This window comes from Lissotriton vulgaris, chromosome 6 (assembly GCF_964263255.1).
Source record: "Lissotriton vulgaris chromosome 6, aLisVul1.2, whole genome shotgun sequence".
In the NCBI taxonomy this organism is placed as follows: Eukaryota; Metazoa; Chordata; class Amphibia; order Caudata; family Salamandridae; genus Lissotriton; species Lissotriton vulgaris.
In genome coordinates this window covers 318,864,613-318,886,857 of record NC_141694.1, presented here as the reverse complement: position 1 = coordinate 318,886,857, position 22,245 = coordinate 318,864,613, and the positions used below count along the sequence as shown (strand labels likewise).

The following is a 22,245-nucleotide window of genomic DNA, read 5'->3' as shown; positions in this document are numbered from 1 at the left end:
TTTGACTTTTTCCAAAAAACAAAATGAACTTTGGCACAAAAAGTAATGTGCTTAAAGTAAAACTATTCTTTAAGAATAAGAAATTCCTTGAACACTTCTTAGAAACAATATTAGCCTAATCCACAAACAAAAACAGTTTGTATATTCTGCTATGGGATGGTCTCGACCTTTTTTCTATAACTAAGAGCCATTTCATAAATGTAATTTTCGTGATTCATTCAGTTAGCATTGTTAATATCATATCGTATGCTTACAATGAAGTCATTTCTTTTAAATTGGTACTGTACAAAAATGCCATTTTTTGCGTGTGCAACCATTTCAAATGCATTTTATATGATTTTTGGGGGGTTGTAAACACATGCTCTAGATTATGTTTTGGTATGTACTCTTAAATAAACATGATAGCATGGAGTGGGTGTTATGTATCATTGTAGGACCCTATTGTAAGTTTCCCGATTCATGCCCTTATATAGGTATAAATCACCATATCCTTATATAGGCATAGAAATCATAACCATATTAGGCATAGCTCATGCAGTCCAAATATGGCAGGGCTACTTCTACTAGTTCTGAAAATCAACAACGATATATTGGAAAAACCCGCCTTCAGCAGTCAGGGACTTCCCCTTGCTTGAGTATTGATTTATCCAGGAACTCATGGAGTTTTCAAAGAACTGAGACTCTTTGATGACATTATGTCCAACTGTACGTCAAACTCGGCACCTTCAAGGTATAAATATGCCCACACTCGCCCAAGCAAACACACGGTGGTTTGGAGCAGTTAGACTATCTACTTGCCCGACGCGCCCTGCTACAGCAAGTGCCGAAGGTAGCTGACCCTCCAGCAGATGCACTGAGAGAGTCCCTGTCTTTTCTCCTGCCGAGAAATCCAGCTCCAGTGTTTCCAAGCTACCCTTGCCGGTTGTTGGGAAATCGAGTCCCGAGACCAGCCTTCTCCATTCTAAACTAAGGTACTGAGCTGATTAGACCCTTAGAGAAACCTTGGGCAGATTCTTGCAAATGAATAGTACATTTATGCTACACCTCACTTACTTCCTCCCTCGTACTAAGCTTAGGTACACCGGGGTAGGCGTATTTTAGAAGCACCAGTTGAGTACTTTTAGCCTCTGTTATTTATCTATGTATTTATATATGGTTTAGGAATCATACAATGCTCTTACAGTATTACTTTATTCTACTATTTATACTGTATGCATTATATTTTACAACCAGTGTTACGATTGTAGCAGTTCATTTCTTATGCTTGAGAAAGAAGACTGTTCAATAAATCCTTTTATTGAAAACGCCCGTCTCTTTATTTCTCTGCACCTCTGGTGAAACGAAGCATGCACTATTGACTGAGTGAAACATCTATCTATTGTTTCCACGGCTCTGAAGATATGTTTTATCTTGGGGAAACAAAGTTGTCATGTTTATGCAGTTGTCAGAGACAAATCCCTTCTTGTGAATTCGAGAAAGTTTCTAGTGACCGCTGAGCTAGCTGGCACACACAATTAAGTCTAGTATATTCGATAGAGACCAATTCAACCTCAGTCCTACGTCTAATCTATAGGATATATTATTCCAATGCGCAGAGCCTATTGGGAATATAGGAACTGCACTACAGTTTCATTGCAGGGTTTTTCCCACATAATTGTTATTCTATTTTACAGTGTATACAGTATATTACAGTATCACATGATTTCCAGCAATAGTAATTAATAACCAAGAACTTTCTCCAAACCCCCCCCTTCAGCTGCTCTCTGAAATCCTATACATATCATTCTTGCCAGAGTCTGCTAAGAGCTATTTAACAACACCACCATGTGGAACTGGGCCTTCCCAACCCTGCAACTCCACATACCCAACAATTCTCTCTGGGGCATTCACCAATTGAGCCTACAAAACTCCCCAGAACTAACCCTCCCATACCCAACACAGACTCAATCATTCAGTGTGATCCATATAGGAACATTCTTCCCCGACCTTTCAAGGAGGGTGAATGTCAGGGGGGGCATCCTTCAATGCTTTCAACATGGCAGCCCACTCACCGAGATCATCCTCCAGCTTATTGACGCTCCTGGTCTGTTTCATATGAACCTCCTCAGCCACTGCCCACTCAGACATATCGCACAATCACTCTCCCACCCAGAGGGCTCCTTCGCCACCCACCTCATGGCAATGCGTCTCTTCACCTACACCAGACCCAAGAGCAACAACTTCCTGCTCAGGTTCTTGCCCTTTAGGAGAGGGAGCAGGCCGAGCAATAGCATCCCAATTTCATGCTGCAAGTTCCACCCTGTAAACACATTCAGCTTCTCCACCACCTTCCCCCAGGAGGGGGCGATGGACCCACATGCCCAAGCAATGTGCAAAAGATCTGCCTCACCTACCCCAAAATGTGGACAACTGGCCTCCCTCAAGAGTTATATAACCAGAAGTGTCTTAAGGGTAAGATATGCTTGAAAATGATTATACTGTATTAGTCAGTCAGTCAAATGCACTTTATTCGATTCGTTAAAATCATAAAAGCAATAAAACATATATATACAATTAAAATCGCCTATTTCATACATATACACAATCATATGCAAGGTCATTCGTGGGACATGTTAGGACAAGTGCAAATCTAAACGTATTGTAGATATTTCAATGTAATTGCAAGCTTAACTGTACAGGATCTCTTAGTGGGTATTTTTTTATTTAATTCTATGGGCCGCCACTAAGAAACTGGCCACACAAAAGATAACACGAGTGCTACATAAGGACTGCAAATAAACAAAGGCAGGCCTAACCTGGGTAAAACCTGCCTCTCTTAGTAGAGGTAATTTGGAAACGGTCTATAGCCAAGTAGAAGTGCAAAAATTGCTAAGCAGTCTATATAGCAACCAAAAATCTATATTGTAGTAATGACATCCACCAGTATGTAAACTCACCACCCAAAAACGTATTGAATTGTTTAATTTATTATTCAGAGAGTTCATATAGAATTGTTATCTTTTTATAATACTTTTTTTGTAATCTTTCATATTATGTATACATTTCTAATATAATTGATGTACAATTCATAGATATATAAATATAATGTTAAAAATACATGACAAACAGACAGCATCAGACATGACAGATAATGGAGGCAATGTGGCAGGGTAGTTCACAACGCGCGTTTCGGCCAAATGGCTTTCCTCAGGTGACCGTCTATTGCACTAGAATATTAAAAAACAATGTGGGTGAGAGCCAGACGAATATAAACAGTGGACATAGACAGTGGGTTATTTATGTACAATAGAGAAAACAAAACACCAGTTCATGTACATCATATATACAAAACAATTAAAGACAATCAACATATACAATGCAATTGATTATGTACAGAGAGCACATACGAGACAGTGTATTATATACAGCGTACAAATTTTCTTTACTTCATCAAATTTCATCATAATGATCGCCTCAAAATGTAAGCAAACCTATGTCACTTGTCCTTCTATTTGTTGTTTGGAAACGTGATACAACAGATCTATGGCACATGTTATATAGTGCACAATTAATAACCATAGAGATAGTCAGGAACATACTAAGAACCTACATAGGTTTTTTCGTATTATATTTTTCATTCAACAGGTCAATACAATTCATATTTCCTTATGTTTAATGTTCCAAAACACAAATAATTGCCACTAGAAGCAAAAAATTGACGATCGATGTACCTGCGCCACAATTTTATTTGGTCATTGAAGGGATTGCTGTCAGTCAGGATGGTATTTGACTCTAGGTCATCCACGAACAAAATGGCAAAGTTGGGGGCAAAAACAGCCCCATGGAAGTTCACTTACACTGTCTGTAATAGGTGTCGTTGAACAAAAAATAGTTTTTGGTTAAGGCTATTTCCAAGAGATTAATTATAAACTCGGTGGGCACTTGGTGGGGTGCTGGTTCTCGCTATTTATACTCCAATTTGCGGTAATAACATGTATGCCTTGGAACCTTTGTTTGTTAGGCACAAGTAAAGATCCCTCCTTAAACCACTCTGCTGAACTGTCCAGACCTTGCTGTCTGATACACTTTTGAATTTAGTAAGTAATGCCAGCAATTGCGTGGTAAGTCTATGAATTTCAAAATGTTGACAATGTCCTTGTCCTTCAGCCGATGTTAATTCGATTTTCCCGCTTATTTGCAATTTTGTTTTACGCCTATGGTTTACTAGCTGTCACGACCCATAACCAAAAAACCAGAATGCCCATGCGCGCCTTCCAACTCACTATACCCGTGACTCAGCTAGCCCCCGACCACGCATGTGCGTGTAATATAGCAGAACGCTTGCGCGCGCAACTAGGAAGTACTCATTACGCGCTGGTAATTGGGCGTTCATTGTGAGTGTTCCCAGAGGCGTGGTACTCGGACCCCCTTCACAGCAGGCTACTAGCCTTGATTAAGTAAGTGTCTCCTCGCGCTTGCCGCGTTTCTCAGTAATCGACCCGGCCACCAGCCCTAACCCGTTTTTCACTCCTGTACCCCAGCTCCAGGCAAGTGATTGGAAAGCAGTCGGACACCCCTTTTTGCAACAACCGTCATGTCCATATTAAGTAAGTGACTCCGCGACCCTGCCCCGGTTTTAGGTTTTTAACCGGCAATCATTTCTTACCCAACCACATTCTTGTTCCCTAGCTCCGGGCAAACAATTGACCAATTGATGTGGCTACGGTTCCCAGACCAATTAATGGACCCCTAATACAGCGTAAAGAACTCCACTTAGTAAGTGCCCACGTTTTTGCGTTTATTCGTTCCCCTTCTCGCTATTTATATTCCAATTTGCGGTCATAATATGTATGCCTTGGCACTTTTTGTTTATTAGGTACAAGTAAAGATTCCTCCTTAAACCACTCTGCTGAACTGTCCAGACCTTGCTGTCTGATACACTTTTGAACTTAGTAAGTCATGCCCGCAATTGCGCGTTTAGTCTATGAAATTCGAAATTTTGACAACTTCTCTGCCCCTCAGCCGATGTACATTATGTCTCTAATTCATTTAAGTATGTGTTGCTAAACTTTGCGCTAACATGACTAGATTCTCAAGCCAAAACGCTCAATCACTACTGACCCATAATAGACAGCGATTGTATAAGGCTTCCATCAGCCTTAAATGATTATTGAAAATAACCCATGCAATAAGTGCTGCAATGTGACATTTTTCTCTGATCCCCCAGAAAGTACGCTTGTCAACCGGCTGATGTCTTATACATTCTGAATTAGTTTGTGAGCCTATAGGACTATACTAACTACAGAGTAAGTCAAAATTAATCAGTGCCCATATGTCATTAAGCGCCCTCCCTATTCCTGAAAAATAAAAATAGCGCAGCACACATTGGTTTACTGCTAAGCGCCACCTTTCCGACTATACTTCATTGTGCATGGAATTATATCCTGACACTGGGAGCACCAAAAACTCTAAGTTAAAAAAATGTAAATGTACGTTCCTTTCTTAATTTCAATTCCCTCTCTACAGTTTCAGGAAGCTCCCCAGTCCTGATGATGATCTAAAATAATATAGATCGAAACGTCATCGACCTACTCAAGGAAATATATCCCCCCTATTGTATATATGTATGTGGTCTTTTACCTTGTTGTTGTGTGACATTCCGTTTTCACTATGTTCACTTGTGTCACGTTATGCACCTTGTCACTCATATGAGCACCTGAAACCTTTCTGATGAATGTTGAAATAGAAATAAATTATATTTTTATATGTACCTACATCTTTTGCTCCCTAGCGTGAATTTTTCCTACGCTATACTTTCACACAGCACCTTATTAGGCCACCCTTGAACCATTGTTTTTTCATAAAAAAAAAAGTAAATGTGAGTAGTCATGGAATGTTTAAATGCAGTATATACGCATAGGGTCACTTTTCAAATTATACATATAGTGCAGTGGTGACCACTTACCTAATATAAATTAGACATGGTGGTCGAGGCCATAATGAGGTATAATGATAATAGTAATACCTAATAATAAAAAAGAATAATAATAATAAAAAACAATGTAAAGAGTATTGCCGTTAAACATTGAGTAATTCAAAACTAAAAAATGAATGGAATATATACCATAAAGAATGAAGAAGAAGGACTTGTAATGTAAGTACAGCCACCAGCAATGATATCCACACCATAGATGAAGATTTCTGATACCTATACATGGAAAGGAACAAGGCAACTATAAGTATAGAAAAAAGGGGAGAATCAACAATGGACTCCATTCAGAAATTTCATGGGACCATGCCATCATCTAACCAGTCTATGTCCATATTAAATAGGAGTTGAATGTTACAAATGTCGTGCTCACTATTTAACTTATGGACCGAATTTGCCATGTTCTCTCATTCACAGTTTAACCTCATTGGTATACTCAAAATACAGTATTCTTGTATATTTAATTACTAATTCCCCGTTTTAAAGTTATTACGGTTTTCGTTTACATACCAGACCCTTTTCTTCCACTTGTCATACAAACCTGCGAATATTAACCATACTGTTCGTTTACTTTGTATTGTAACTTTTGGAACCATCCCACTTATTAACACCCTGCTGTCTCTTTTGTTTAATTAACTAATGCCACTCTGATTTCACATTAGTTTTAGCCTTGGTTTTCAATCACATAGGGACACTTTAGTATTTTCTCCCATGTGTCCCCAAAACAAATACGGTAACCTCTTAGGGTCACTATCTGAAGAACTTTGATTAGGTCATATGCACATGTCCCACCGTAGCTTGCCTGGCGGGCGCTTGGAAATAGCATGTTGCACCTCTTATCGTCTACATCGTCGACTTTTAGATATTCAATTTTGCTGATTATACGGTGATTCATGAATATTGGACCCCCCCATATCATGCTATATTCCTACATATATTATGTGTTTACACGTTGTCCCTCCGGTTTCTTTGTTCTGTTTTCATATCGGGGTTCTGTTTCATCCACCATGTTAAGTCAATATTCTACATGGACTTTGCTGTCGGAGACCCGCTGACCTGTTTTTATGTTTTTTTTTTTCAGTATCACCATTTGTAGTCCTCCTTCTATCTTCATATTCTTTTCTCTCTATGCTTACCTATATAAAGATGGCGGCTGGCGATGTGCAATTGTTTGCATCCTGCCATCCGCTACATTGTGCTCCCGCGCGGTGGTCCGCACATACCGAGAGTCATACCCAAATATCTTTGTCCCCCGTCATGGTAAGCGACCGCATTTAGGAGTGTTTTCGTGTTTTAAAAGTTCTCGTTTACGCGACTATCGCATACTAAGTAGAGAATACACCACATTGCACATGTGGTAGGTCCACCATCTCTACTTCTTCGTTTACTATATTCATCAATTGCTATATTTACGGTTATATACCTATTCGGATGACACAATTTAGACATGATACAAAATTCATGTAACATTATACAATTTACCGTTTTTATGTTGTTTTACCTTCTCCTTTTAGCATATTGAATATGATATTTAATCTGAACACTGACTCTCGGCTCCCTACCAGTAGCATCATTTAGGTATTATATCTATTTTTGTGTTTTTCATTTCCCGATTATTCTATATGCTATTGCTCATAGTCTGCCTCCTTTTCTAGTTCCAGGCTTAAAGACTTCCTGATTAATTCCACCACATCAACACCTGAATCGTCTGTAGAAATACTTCCTCTATTAGAATATGGTTGAACTTACACAGGATACTTAGTGAGCCCGTTTTTAAGGTAAATTATAGTTCTCTTATGTTTGACCATTACCACACCTTCTTGGGATTCTCCCCTTTTTTCTATACTTATAGTTGCCTTGTTCCTTTCCATGTATAGGTATCAGAAATCTTCATCTATGGTGTGGATATCATTGCTGGTGGCTGCACTTACGTTACAGTCCTTCTCCTTCATTCTTTATGGTACATATTGCTTTCATTTTTTAGTTTTGAATTACTCAATGTTTAACGGCAACACTCTTTACATTGTTTTTTTTATTATTGTTCTTTTTTATTATTAGGCATTATTATTATCATTATACCTCATTATGGCCTCGACCACCATGTCTAATTTATATTAGGTAAGTGGTCACCACTGTACTTTATGTATCATTTGAAAAGTGACCCTATGCGTATATACTGCATTTATACATTCCATGACTACTCACATTTACTGGCTGTTCTCGAGATTACCATCGTTGTATTGCATCCCTGTATTTATAATTACACTTAGAATTGTCAATAGATATTGTGTTTTTCTATTATCCTTAAGTGTGCGATCACTTGTTTATGAATTACTATAATCATTTCATTCATCATTTTCCTTTGTTTATCAGTCTCATCTGTAAAAAAGCGGGTTGACACTTTACAGTTCATCACATTTTCTTTTTCTTTTTGGTTGAATGGTTCGGACACTATGTTCTCTGTAAGTACTATAATTTGTCCATATATCATATACATTCTGCATGTGTTCTAGTTCACTACATATAGCTCTCCCTCTGACTTCTCTCAGAGTTATCTAGTTTCATTATTTAATATCCTATGCAAAACTCTTCGCCTTTACCATGATGACCCACCTTTTTAAACTGTGAATGATAGCGGTTGCTTAACACAACCACCTATTTCAAATTTGCTATCAATTTTTGGCTTCTAGTAGCAATTATTTGTGTTTTGGAACATTAAACATATGGAAATATGAATTGTATTGACCTGTTGAATGAAAAATATAATACGAAAAAACCTATGTAGGTACTTAGTATGTTCATGACTATCTCTAAGGTTGTTAATTGTGCACTATATAACATGTGCCATAGATCTATTGTATCACGTTTCCAAACAACAAATAGAAGGACAAGTGACATAGGTTTGCTTATATTTTGACGCGATCATTATGATGAAATTTGATGAAGTAAAGAAAATGTATATGCTGTATATAATACACTCTCGTATGTGCTCTCTGTACATAATCAATTGCATTGTACATGTTGATTGACTTTAATTGTTTTGTATATATAATGTACATAAACTGGTGTTTTGTTTTCACTATTGTACATAAATAACCCACTGTCCATGTCCACTGTTTATATTAGTCTGGCTCTCACCCACATTGTTTTTTAATATTCTAGTGCAATAGACGGTCACCTGAGGAAGTCCATTTGGCCGAAACGCATGTTATGAACTACCCTGCCGCATTGCCTCCATCATCTGTCATGTCTAATGCTTACTGTCTGTTTGTCATGTATTTTTAACTTTATATTTATATGTCTATGAATTGTAAATCAATTATATTAGAAATGTAAACATAATATGAAAAATGACAAAAAAAGTATTATAAAAAGATAACAATTCTATATTAACTCTCTGAATAATAAATTAAACAATTCAATACATTTTTGTGTGGTGAGTTTGCATACTGGTGGATGTCATTACTATAATATAGATTTGTGGTTGCTATATAGACTGCTTAGTAATTTTTGCACTTCTGCTTGGCTATAGACCGTTTCCAAATTATTTAACTTTCCCTATGTATAGCAAGTATATTATTAATATATAGGGGTCCCCTTTTTTCCAATTTCTCTTAGTAGAGGTGCCAGATATTTTTTCCTGGGTGCCATGTATAAGCTACAGAACATAATAAAATGCATGGAATCCTGTGAGGAGAATTTATCACAGCTACATGGGGGACCACTTTCCTGTTTACACCATGAGTGATAAGTGCCTAGGGAATAGTGTATTAAATTAAATCTGAATTTAGTTAACAATAGTCTGTGGAAGGGCTTGGTTACAATACTAAGGTAGGGCTCAAGGGAATGCGGACTAAGTAACAAATAATGTTGTCTAACCATTGGTTTTGACAGTTCCTGCTCTTCCCGAGCTACTCTTGCCACGGCCAGAAAGTTCTTTTTGGTCCAGGTCACATCCTCCCGCTGGATGGAACATTATATATATCCGGGCGTCCTAGCCGTGAAAAAGTATGTCTTACATATTCTAGCCAAGGGATTTTCATTGCATGGTCTAATGACATAACATCTGTCATAAGGGAGTGATTAAGTGTTAACTCGTCATTAAGCCATGTCTTTAGTCAGAATAGTAGGGGGGCCATTCTGATTCTATCAGTAACATAGTCAAGTCCCACCTCCCCGTGGATTGAGAATGTCGGAGTAGACTGAGGGGTGGACAACAAGCGTCTCAGGAATGTATTTTCCGCTTTTTGTATCAGTACTGTATTAGTTTGAACCTAGCTTTGGTAAACACAGTCCGCACCCTATCATGCACTTTGCTCCAGTCCGCCACTGTAAAAGGGTCAGTTAAAGCCCCCTCTCATTTCCCATGGATTGTCAGGGGAGGAGCAAGATGGCCTTCCTGCAATGCTCTATAGAGGTGATATATTTACCCCCGCTAAGTTCAGCAGCTCCTCAACAGTATGGGACTGTGTTTTCTTCTATGGGATGGTAGGCCACAGCGCACGCACTGTGGCAGGAAGTTTTACATACAGGAGATACTGTCCATGACCCAGCTCCAATGTTCCCATCACTTTTTGTCTGGTAATGAATTTGCCCTCCATGTATAGATCCCCTAGAAAATTAAATCTGCCCCTCTTCCACCATACAACCATCATGGTGGCAGACATTTTCACAAATGGCTAGTGCAACTAGATCTGCATATCCAGAGCATACGCGGCCCTCCAACCCCTTTCTTCACTGCTGTTCCAAAAGTCTACATGTTAGACGCACCACATAGGGCACCTCCAAATATACTCCAGCCCCTAGCATCAACAAGTTAGGAAGATCGCCCACAACACAGGAGCCCTTTTACAGCTGTTTTTCACAATTTTTCCTTGGGGTCTAGCTACTGTACCGCATGCTGCATATGGGCCCCCATATAATATGACTCCATATTTGGCAGGTCCAGCCCCCCCCCATTGGACCAAGATCTTCTGAGGGCATTAATACCCACCCTCACCCACTTCCAGGCCCATAGCAATTCAGTTAGCAGTTTATCTATGACCACAGAGAATTGCCTGGAAATGTTGTGCAGTGAGCCCTGCAGTGTATTCAGACAGCCCACAACACCACCATTTTAATCAGGGCAACCCTACCCATCAGCGACAAAGGCAGCATTTTCCAAAACCAGATAGATGAGCTCAAACCATCCATTACTCAACTAATATTGAGCGCGATAGATTATGATGCCGTTTGTGCCACACAGACTCCCAAATATCGTATGATACCACTTTCGCAAGGTAGGCCAACGAACGGCAATCAACCCGGGTTACCTCCACCCAGTGTTCCCAATGGCCAATGTGAGGAATTTGCATGATTCACCTGCTACCCTGAAATGTCTCAAACTACTGCATTGCCCTCAATAGGATAGGCAGTGAATACTCCAGTTGCTGTAGGTATACCAATGCATCATCAGCATATGGGGAGATCACATATGCGTCTTACATACCAGAATGCCCCAGGGTTCCAGTAGCCGCCTTGTCGTGCTAGCCATGGGCTCCATAGTGAACACAAAGAGAAGGGATGGCAGGGGATCACCCTGCTTGCCCCCCTGTGCAGCAAGAGCCACCCAGTAACCATCCCATCTGTCCTAACTCTGACCCCGAACTCAGAATTAAAGTAGCTTCGCCCAACCAATATACATAGGACACAGCCTAACCCTGGCCAAAACTATCTATAGATAGTCCCAATTTACAGAATAAAATGCTTGTTCACTATCCAGAAACGCCCATGTGAAGACATCCTCCCCCAGTTGCAGGGCGTGGTAAATGTGTGCGAGACGTTGAAGGTTACAGAGTGTGTTATGTCTCAGGATGAACCCTCACTGGGCCGAATGAACCATATTGGACACATGGCCCAGCAGTTGTGACAACAGTTCCCTGCTGAGTATTTTTGCATCACAGTTCAACATCAATAGCGGGTGATATGACAACGTCCGTTGGGTCCTTACCCCATTTAAGCAACATTAATACCAAGGCTTCTCTCATGGAGTCTGGCAACTACTCTCTGAAGACCGCTTTCTCAAATACTTTTATCAATTTGTCAGCCAGCACCCCCACATGTCTCTGAGAAAATTCGACTGGCAGTCCATCTCCTTCCGGTGTCTTTGCAGGTTTAAGACCGCAAATTGCTGCAATGATCTCTTCTCTAGAGATCAGCACCTCTGGGCACCCCCTGCCATCTTCTGCTAGCCTATTTATTAGCTTGATATTTGATAATCCTAATAAGATTCGTCTGTTCATTATGACACTCATTTTAATGTCTTTCATGTTAACAACAATTTCATTAGCAATTACCGTGTCCATTTTATTCCTTGCACTTCTATGAACAGGAGGCTTGCTACCTTAGGCTTACTTGCAGTGACAGGTCTTGCTGCTTCAGTGCATGCAATTATTTAAATAAAGGGATAATGAAAAACAAACCATCCATGATTTATATCTGGAAACAAGAGAAAAAGAAAAACACAAACACCTGGGGAGCACAACTGACTCTTCGCTCTACTTTTCCTTTTAGGTCTTCTGTGAATTTTCACAAGAATCTTCCTGTCACCTTTGACCTTCAACAATTTCATACAACTCTACTTGTGCAGAACTATCAACAGACCCCAAATTACAGCAAATAGGGTCTGCTTAATCAGTTGCAACAACTGTCCTGAAACTGAGAGACAGCATAATCAAACTGCTGTTCCACAAGCTGAACATGAATCACCAGTGAAACATTGATTGACATTCCAGCCAAGGAATGTGTATGACCCTGTCCCCTACAGCATTAAAACTGCTATGCCTAAGAATCAATATTTGGATTAAAAGTAATCTTGGCACCTGGGTCACTGTTGTAATGCAATGCTTCTCCATCCTGGCCACCTCATGAGGCAAGCCCTGTGGTAGTGAGTACCACCATAGCCCCTCATTCTGCTAATCTAACTGACTTTACCTCAGCCTGGCAATACATCTGAACTCCTTTCTCCGAGTGGCCCAGTACACTGCAATAAGATTGCTAGTCGGAAAAAAAGTCAGGTGACTATTTTTCACCCTGAACCCACCACACTGAATTGCCTTCAAGAGCCTCTGGCTGACCAACAAAAGCACCGAGGGGAAGGCCACAGAATGCCTCAACAAATTCACATTACACCCCAAAGAGCACAGCTCTGATTCAGCAAAAATCCTTAGTACATCTTGCAGTTTCAAATGAAGCTTGTGCTTTTATTAAGCTAAGTAACAAAAGCTGAATCGTTGGTTCTGACACTTTAAGATGATTTAATGTACAAAACTGTGCTGTAGAAAATATATACAATAAGGACTGCTCAACATTCCAAACAACCCTGATGGCAAACTTTTCTTTATGTTGAATGGCAGGAAGGGGTCAATTTACCACATTATATTTCTTTATTTCGTCTAATGACATGAGATTAAGGACAGTTTTAGCATCTTTTTATGGTATGAGTTTATAATTTTTTATTTTTGCAGTGACGACTTCCAAACACTTATAGAGGAGTGATAATTGTATAGCAACTTGCGTTGAAATTTTTGGACTACATGGAATGAATACTTGGTCTGTAATTTTTGTCCGTTTACTATAGCTGATTAGTTTTACAGTATTTATTTTGCTTTCAGGTAGGAAAATAGAGAGATACGACCCCATAGGTACGAAGAGTACCCTCTGGTTGCGGTGGGTCTAAATCTGGGAGTAACAAGTTCAGGTGAGTTTAAAGATGTTATCATCCGCATGGAAGTAGTATTAAATAGTATTTAGTACAGATTGGACTAAAGGAAAAAATAGATTGCTTACATTCATGGAATGTTTTCACGAATTTTTTTGTGCATCTAGGATAACATGTGAAGATATTTCTAGGATTTATAATGGGGCCATCAAGTGTACAGAAAAACAGTTCTCTTTGCCTAGTCCTACATCTCTAAGAATCACCAACTGGCATTCTAGAAGGTTTGCGTGTTTGATGTCACCTGGGGTTATAAGATCTATTGCTAAATTGTTTGCCTTATTTGTTGTCTTCTGCTCGCACGTACACGTCCCATTTTGTTTATCCTGAGCAAGAACAAATTAACTGAGTGATGCTATCACCTGTGTTTTTATAAATGTACAGTACATTACAGCTTGGTAGAGAGCACTATGAAAATGAACAGTTGTTATTGCTATTATGGACAATGGTAGTATTTTCATGGCCCATTTGCCAGCATAAGGAATGCTTGCAAGGCATGAGAGTCTGCTTTAATGTATATTCTGTGAACAATGTTGGTTATTATCTGAAGCGCAGAGTACTGTGCACCGAGATGACGGTGAAAAGATGGACTAAAATGCATGGCAGAGTAGCATCCCAACATTGGCCGATATGGGAGTGAGAATTCGCCTCAAGCGGCTAAGTTCGAAATATATATAAGCACCATGCTAGTTTCTGATTTGGAAAAGGGGCTCACTAATTGAGTTGGTCTCTCTGTGTCTTATATTTTTTCAACTCAGTTTCACTAAAACTCTGCACAGGAGTGAATATACAGTGAAGCAGAATGAAATGGGTGAAGTAATTGACAAATCAAGGATTATAAAAAAAGAGAAGGCAGGGAAGACCTAATATAAAGCAAAATGTGTTCGGTCGGGCTTTAAGAATGTGAAAAGATTAGCTTGAACAAATAGCAGTAGAAAGGCAGTTCGAAATTTTGGAAATGGGCATGTTAAGTAGCCAAAGTGTGAAGCAGAAAATGAGGAGGTGAACTGTAAAAATCCCCGGGTATCACAGGGGTCTGAGAGAGTAGCTGGAGACTATTATGGCTGGTATTGACTTGTATTTTTAGTATTAGATCTGACTGAGTTCTCCAAATAGTAAATTCCTTCAGTCAAGAAAGACCAATATAAACTTTTAGAGGATGTGTACTTACAAAAGAGTTGTCTTCACATTTTCATAGAATTGACAAGGTTTGCTTCCAAACGCAGGGCCGGCTCTAGGCATGTGCAAGCTGTGCACCTGCACAGGGCCACCAAACCCCAGGGGCCACCACGCCAATATATATCCTTAATATATTAATCCTCTGAGGATGGATACATATTTGCGTGGTGGCCCCTGGCAGGGATTTGGTGGCCTCCAGCTCTGTTCCACTACTAAACACCCTGACCCCCTCCCCTCTTTACTGGCCTGCGCGCTCCGCCCCGCCCGGACTACCTCTTCCGGGCCCCCTACCTACGCACCTTGCCCAGGCCCACCATGAGCCTAGAGCCGGCCCTGCCAAATGGAATACCTGTAGTAGGTTTTATTGAAAAGTTTGCTCCCAAGGAAGTTCTGCAGCTAGTTGCTCTTATGAATTGCTGTATGGTAATTACTGCCTTGCGTGAAGACCCCACATTTGTTCTGACTAAAGTGAGTAAATCTAACAGGGTACTTAGTTCTTCAGTTCTGAAAGGAGCTCAAAGCTCCAGATATCCCCAGCCTCTGCCAATGACTACATTGAAAATCCCTTGGATACTATTAAACAGGATTCAGTGGGCTGAGGGACGGGTCATGGATTTACATCAGCTTTTATCTCAAACTGCAGTGCTTCTATCTGTCTATTGTAAAGGACCCACCATACTTGTTCATGCTTTATCATAAATTTATCAAATTTCTCACCTAGAACCTGATTGGTTAAAGTATCATCCGAACCGAGCTCGGTGTTGTCATTTATATTAGCAGCGTTTGAAATAATGCATTCCAGGGATCCGTGCCTGAAAAGAGGATTGTTCAAAGGGGATTTTCATAATTTTGTTGCTTGTTTTATTGAATTCAAGTTCATAGTTGAATATATTGTTGGAAACCTACTTTGGAAAAGATGCCCGATAAGGGAAATTCTCCTTGGTTTACTTTGGGCCTGTGCAGGGGTACTTGGATCTTAGTCACACGTGATGATAATTCTTATATATCTAGTAGAATAAATATTCTCAAACAAAAGCCTGAGTCAGATATCCTTATTGGCAGCCCTGCTTTTTGAATTATAGTCAGCAAACCATTGGAAAGAACTAGCTAGAGAAGGACGTCTCCTGTTCAAGCTTGCTCATTTCATTTGCCTGTGGTTCTGCATGAAGATAATAGTGTGCTACCAGAAAATACCAGTGTGGAGCTCCAGAGAGCAATGAAGGACTTGAAACATATAACTAGGTGAACAGATTGCAGTTACTAGCTTTAATTGACGAAACAAGAAAGTAAATTCATGGCGTCTCTGATACTCAAGGTATCATTTGTAAGTTATCAAGAGCAATCTTTGATATTTATCCCAATGGGACTGCATGGCAAACTTGAACGCCATTGGCTTCCCCAATCCTCCTTCAGTCCTTTTTGTAGTTATATAAAAATGTTTGCCCTCATTAGATTACGGCTTGATAGTTCACCCAAGAAGGTTTTGTGTTGGATGAACTACATGCAATGCTAGTTTTACAGATCAATTTTTGTTTTATCTCTTCTAAGTGAAGGTCTGTTTAGAGTATTGTCTCCAGCTATAAACCTTTGTGCACAAAGCTGAGAAGAGCCTGCTTTCTGCCGAACTAGTAGTCAGTGACGCCGGTCCAGATTTGGATGACCTAGAACCGCATGGCAATTGGAGAAATCTGGGTTCAAGAAATCACCTGTGCACAGTGGAAAATACAACGGCCTTGAGGTTGACCGATTGGCTCTTATACAAACGAAGCATTCTAGAGCATAGAAGCTCATATGTGTAGCGTTGTGGCTCACAAAAGTATCACTGTGAGACTCTTTGGTATGTAAAAGACATATGTTACCTGTATATGTTTTAACTTAATTCTCGTGGTAGTAAATCGACTTGTGTGGCAAGTATCCAGCATTATCTCTACAGATTCTTAATACTGGTATAGCTGGATTTAATATATGATATGAATTCTAAAGTTACTTTAAGCTTCTATTTCCACATGCCAATAGTTCCTATATTAGTGTTTTTTGTACTTAAGAAAAGAATCATCTATTTGATGTTTTAGCTTCCCTATATCAATATAAGAATCATAGGGACAGATGTTTCAAGCATTTTTGCTTTCACAAACGGGCAGATTTTCAGAATTTGCCCGTTTGCGAAAGCAAAGATTGGTTTTCCAAGGCAGCAAACCTAATGTTGTGATTCAGTAACCTGATACCGAATCGCAAAATGAGTTTGGGATTCATTATTAGGAAGGGGCGTGTTTAGGGCGTCCCTTTCTAATACCGAATCGCATGGGTATGTATGAATGTTTTGTGACCGTAATTGCGATCACAAAACATTCATATTTTACCACCTACTTCAAGTAGGTGGTAAACCATTCGTAAATGGGAATAGGTGCCCAAGGGACCCCTTCCCCTTTGTGAATATTTGTAAAAGCATTATTTAAGAGAAGGCAGTGGTCCCACGGACCACTGCCTTCTCTTAAAAAATGAAAAGAAAACGTTTCATTTTATGTTTTGTAAAGCATCTCGTTTTCCTTTAAGGAAAACTGGCTGCTATACAAAAAAAAGATTGCTTTATTGAAAAGCACTCATGGACATGGCGGTCTGATGATCTCAGCAGGGCACCTTCCCCGTGATTTTTGCGATTCCTAGGGGGGGGGGAATTGCGACCTACCTCATTAATATTCATGAGGTAGGTCATTTGCGACCCTCCAGGATTTACAAAAGGTGTACTATACACCTTTATACATTGCATTTTCCTAATTGCGAATCCTTGTGATTCTCAGTTAGGGAAACACAAAATGCTATCTATTCACATTGCTTTTATCTGCATTTTGTTGAGATGGTATTCAGTAACCTACAATAATTTCTACTTTGACATTTGAAATGATTAACAGACCTTTTCAGGGTGAACACATCCAGCGGTCTAAAGAAATAAATGTAAATGTGGGGTACTTGTAAAGCGCACTGTTACTCTAACCGAGTGTCCTGGCGCTGCAGACCGCTGGGGAACCCGTCCTGGTTTTCCCTGTGAGATGGTCCCTTTCTGGGTATCTCCAGGGTGAAACCAGGCATCCCCAGTCTGTGGGGGGCGTTGTAGAGATGAGGCAAGCTTAATGCCCAGAGTTACCGAGTGTGTTCCCTGGTTAGAGTAGGCACTGAGGCGAGAATTATCGAGTCCGTTGACCCCTGGTCCACGACCCTGCCACGTCGGGAATTGAACCCTGGTCCCAGGCCGTTCTCTGCTTACAGGTCTGCCGCCTCTAACCAGTGAGCCACACCTCTCCACTAAAGATAACATTTCAACTACATTTTTGTATTGAAGATTTTATTTTCGATAAATGTCAGTGGATAAACAACATTCACTAAAGTTAATGTAGAGTTGGAAAAATATAGCATGGTCTTGAAATTGTCACCACATTTCTAGCTGATGTTTTCTGAAATTTCAGAAGCTTTGTACTTCTTTGATGTCCAACATATTGCAAGTGATGTAGTGCAGCCTTGTGGTGATTATTGCTCTAGTCAGAATTGTTTGGTCTTCCTTATCCACCAACCTCAATGATATCTGAATTAGTTCAAAGTAATAACTACACTGTTTAGTGGTGTTGCTTATGTGCTGCTCTGTTCAGATGAATGGGTCCAAATTATTCCACATGGTCTTAGCCCTTTAAAGTTCACAGATCAGACAGTTCTCACTTAAACACATGTAAAGTTGTTTCCTTTTCATATATTGATAGACATGATACAGATCACAGAGATATAATTGTAAATACAAGCAGATGTTATCATCAATCACCCTTTGAACTGCGAACCTCGGACCCTTACTCCTCATCCTTCACCAATTGGGCCTGTATGTTTCCCTATACAAGCCCCATTTGTCTCACACTTTAGCACATCTTCTTGGGCAGCCCTGACTGTGCTAAATCACAGACTTGGCAACAGTCTAAATCATTTTTCCAATCCTTAACACTTGAGGGTCTGCTTGCGACCCATGCCTTCACAGTATTTCTTTTTGCCACCTCTGCTGCCAACATTTCCCACATTTGTGAGTATCTGGGCCAATTATCGTCTCCCATTATGCATAGCAGCTGCCATCTGGCCTCCAAGGAGACCGCAAGACCTGTGACTTTGGCCATGACGTGCACTACCCTTTCCCAGTTTCGTTCAATTACGGGGCATTCCTAAAGGATTTAGAAAAAGGAGCCCACCATGCTGCATCCCCTAGTGCAAAGGGTCGTGTCGAACCAGCCCAGATGGTGTAATAGAGACCTAGATTAATAGGCTCTGTGAAATACCTGTAACTGTATCAGACAGAAGCTAGCCCTGATGGCTACTTCTCTGTTGCTCTGGAGCACCTCCACAGCAAAACACACAAAAAAAAAATGGATTTAGGCCCAGATCTCTGTACTGGGGTGAATGTATGACATTGTTCTGCATTCTGTCCATCACCTGTTGTTTTTGCATTTGTCGCCCCGAGTGGGACGGGTATGCTCAGACGTGAGTCCTGTGCTCTCCATGCCACTGGAATCAAGCTATCCAGGCTGAAGAGGGCTGAAAGCCTGAAACCGGTCCTTGGATGCTTGTTTCCAGTCCAGGGAGGACCTGGCTTGGCAGTTCAGGCTGGACTGTTCCCAAACGGCACAGGGTCAAAACTGATTTGCATATGGCTGGGCTCAAACTGGAAAGGCATGGTGAGAAAAAAACGATGGATTTAGGCCCAGAGCTCTGTACTGGGGTGAATGTATGACATTGTTATGCATCCTGTCCATCACCTGTTGTTTTTGCAAACTGGAGCACCTCCACAGCATACAACAGAATGTCGTCCGTATAGAGGGAGATCCGTCCCTCCCAAGCGCCGCTCCCCTGGATACCCCACGATAGCGGGTCTTGTCGGAGCCAGGCTGCCAATGGTTCCTGTGCCAAGGTGAAGATCATCAGGGACAAGGGGCAGCCCAGCCTTGTGCCCTTGTGAAGGGTAAAATGGTGAGGAAGTACACTGTTGACCCACACACTTGCCAAGGGATCGTGGTACAGGAATCAAATCCTGGAGCAAAACTTGGGGCTGAATCCAAGTCTGGACAAGGCAGCGAATACACATGGCCATTCTATACTGTCAAAAGTCATTCTTGCATCTAATGAGAGCAGAACAGCATCCTCTGCCTGAGGAGGTGCCGCCATATACAGTACCCATAAAAGTGCCTCCAATTCAGTCTGGTACCCTTGTGAGGCATAAATCCAGATTGGTCTGGTTGGACCACCGCAGTTATTACCTTCACAAGTCTATTAGCCAAGGGCCTTCGGCAGGACCTAGCCTCTAAATTCAGAAGAGATATAAGCCTATAGGAATTAAAGGCCATGGGTGGCTTTTTTTTCTTCGGGAGGACCACAATAGTGGCCAGGCTCTGATCCACCGGGAGGATGCCTTCTTGTCCAGTGGATTGGAAGATGCCAAGCATATGTAACGCAACTTTATCAGCTATACATTTGTATAGCTCTACAGGTAGACCATTAGGACCCGCAGCCTTACCAACAAAGCAGTTAGCAAAGTGGCAATCCCTCCTAGCAGCACATCAGTCCCTCTGGCAATGTGAAGATGTAGAACCAGATGTGGTTGGTTACAAGTCCCATGCAGTGTCTGATTAGATGGGGTCAGAGACCCAGTACTTCTACCCAAAAGTGCCTTTCATGTGGGGGTGACTTCAAAAGAACTCTCTGAAGTGTGCAGGTCCCCTTCCAGCTCAGGCCGGTCTGCCAGACTTCCTATAGGTGGGAAATCCACCATTTGTGTGGAGACAGGGCGTTACCTATTCACGTGAAGTTTTACCTCCTCTCGTCCCTCCTGCCCAGGATTATGCAGATGAATGTAGATTCAGATGAGTGTCCTTTGTTGTGGCGGTCTAGAGGGAATGCACACATGCAGCTGTCACCCAGCCTAGCCCAGAAGTGTGTTGGAGACTGGCTACCAGACACACAAAATAGTAAGTGCAGAGAAATGCCCAGTTTCTGAAAGTGACATTTCTAAAATGGTAAAGTTAAATCCAACCTCACTCACGATTAAGTAGGATTTATCCATACCGTTCCAAACACATGAAACATCAAACATCTATTCCTCTCTGATCAGGAATAACAACTTTAAAGATTATTAAGGATTTCCCAATGCTAGCCTATGAGGGGGTAAGCCTCACAGAAGTGAAAAACAAAATTTGCTGTTCGTCACTACCAGGAAATGCAAAACATAAAGGTAAATGTTAACTTACATAGCACCCTGCCGTTAGAGCTACCTAGGGCCTAACTTAGGGGGTGACATCTATGTCATAAAAAGGGAGTTTAAGGTTTGGCAAGTAGTTTTTAAATGCCAACTCGAAGTGGCAGTAAACTGCGCACACGTCGTGCAATGGCAGGCCAGAGACCGGTTTGAAAGGCTACTTCTGTGGGTGACAGAGTCAGTGCTGCAAGCCAACTAGTAGCATTTAACTTACAGGCCCTGGGTACATGGTGTAACACTGTACAAGGGACTTACTAGTAAATTAAGTATGTCAATCAAGTATACACCAATTACAAACTTGTTTAGGGAAGAAGCACATGCAATTTAGCACTAGCTAGCAGTGGTAAAATAATTAGAGTTCTAAGGCCAACAAAAAGATACGTAAAAAACGTGGCGGTACAAAGCAAAACGTTATGGGGAGGACCACCCTAAGGCTGACCGGTCTAAAATCCTCAATAAGTGAACAAGAGTAATTATTAAAGTAGTGAAATTAGCATTAGCAGTGGCTAAAAAATTTATTGCACTGAAGTGAATAGTTAGCCAGTTAACCAACTACAGGGCAGTGGACTAAAGAATTTGCACGATGGGTGAGAATTGAATGTGGAGTGAGGCAGAAGGTAATATACACTGGGAGCCGACAGGGGGGATATGGAATGGAAAATGTCGGAGATATAGAACTGTAACAAAGAGCCAAACATGCAGCCCAAGGGGGAGCTCAGCAAAATGATGTTGAGAAGACCGAATGAACGCAGGTAGGGGATACAGGTGTGCATTATACAAATGTGATGGTACTTGTGATAATGTAGCACACAACATCAGTGAACTCGTATTCTCTAGGTAAATATTGGTGTGAGTTCCTCCATGCAAGGTGGGATGGTAGGTGGAAATTGAGGAAATGTTAAAAAATTAAGCAAACACAATTTTGGTGGAAGAATCACTTGGGTGTGTAAGAAATCCCCATGGTCATCAACGTATTGGCTAAAGTGCTGTTTAATCTATGATTAGTTGAGATTTTGTTTCATATCCTTGAGCCATCACCAATTTTAATAAAGACCACATATCCCC

The 22,245-nt window shown here is 40.8% G+C and overlaps 1 protein-coding gene across 10 annotated transcripts in view; it reads left to right on the top strand.

Annotated features, from left to right (window-relative positions):
• HPCAL1 (hippocalcin like 1) overlaps positions 1 to 22,245 on the top strand; it is a 1,564,223-nt gene that overhangs the window by 1,130,450 nt on the left and 411,528 nt on the right. For 9 of the 10 annotated variants that reach the window (XM_086926340.1, XM_086926339.1, XM_086926341.1 and 6 more), the window contains one exon: positions 13,621 to 13,706. The exons of the other annotated variant lie outside the window; for it this stretch is intronic. The gene's annotated coding sequence lies outside the window, so the exon portion shown is untranslated. The remainder of the gene's footprint in view (positions 1 to 13,620; positions 13,707 to 22,245) is intronic. 10 annotated transcript variants of the gene reach the window in all.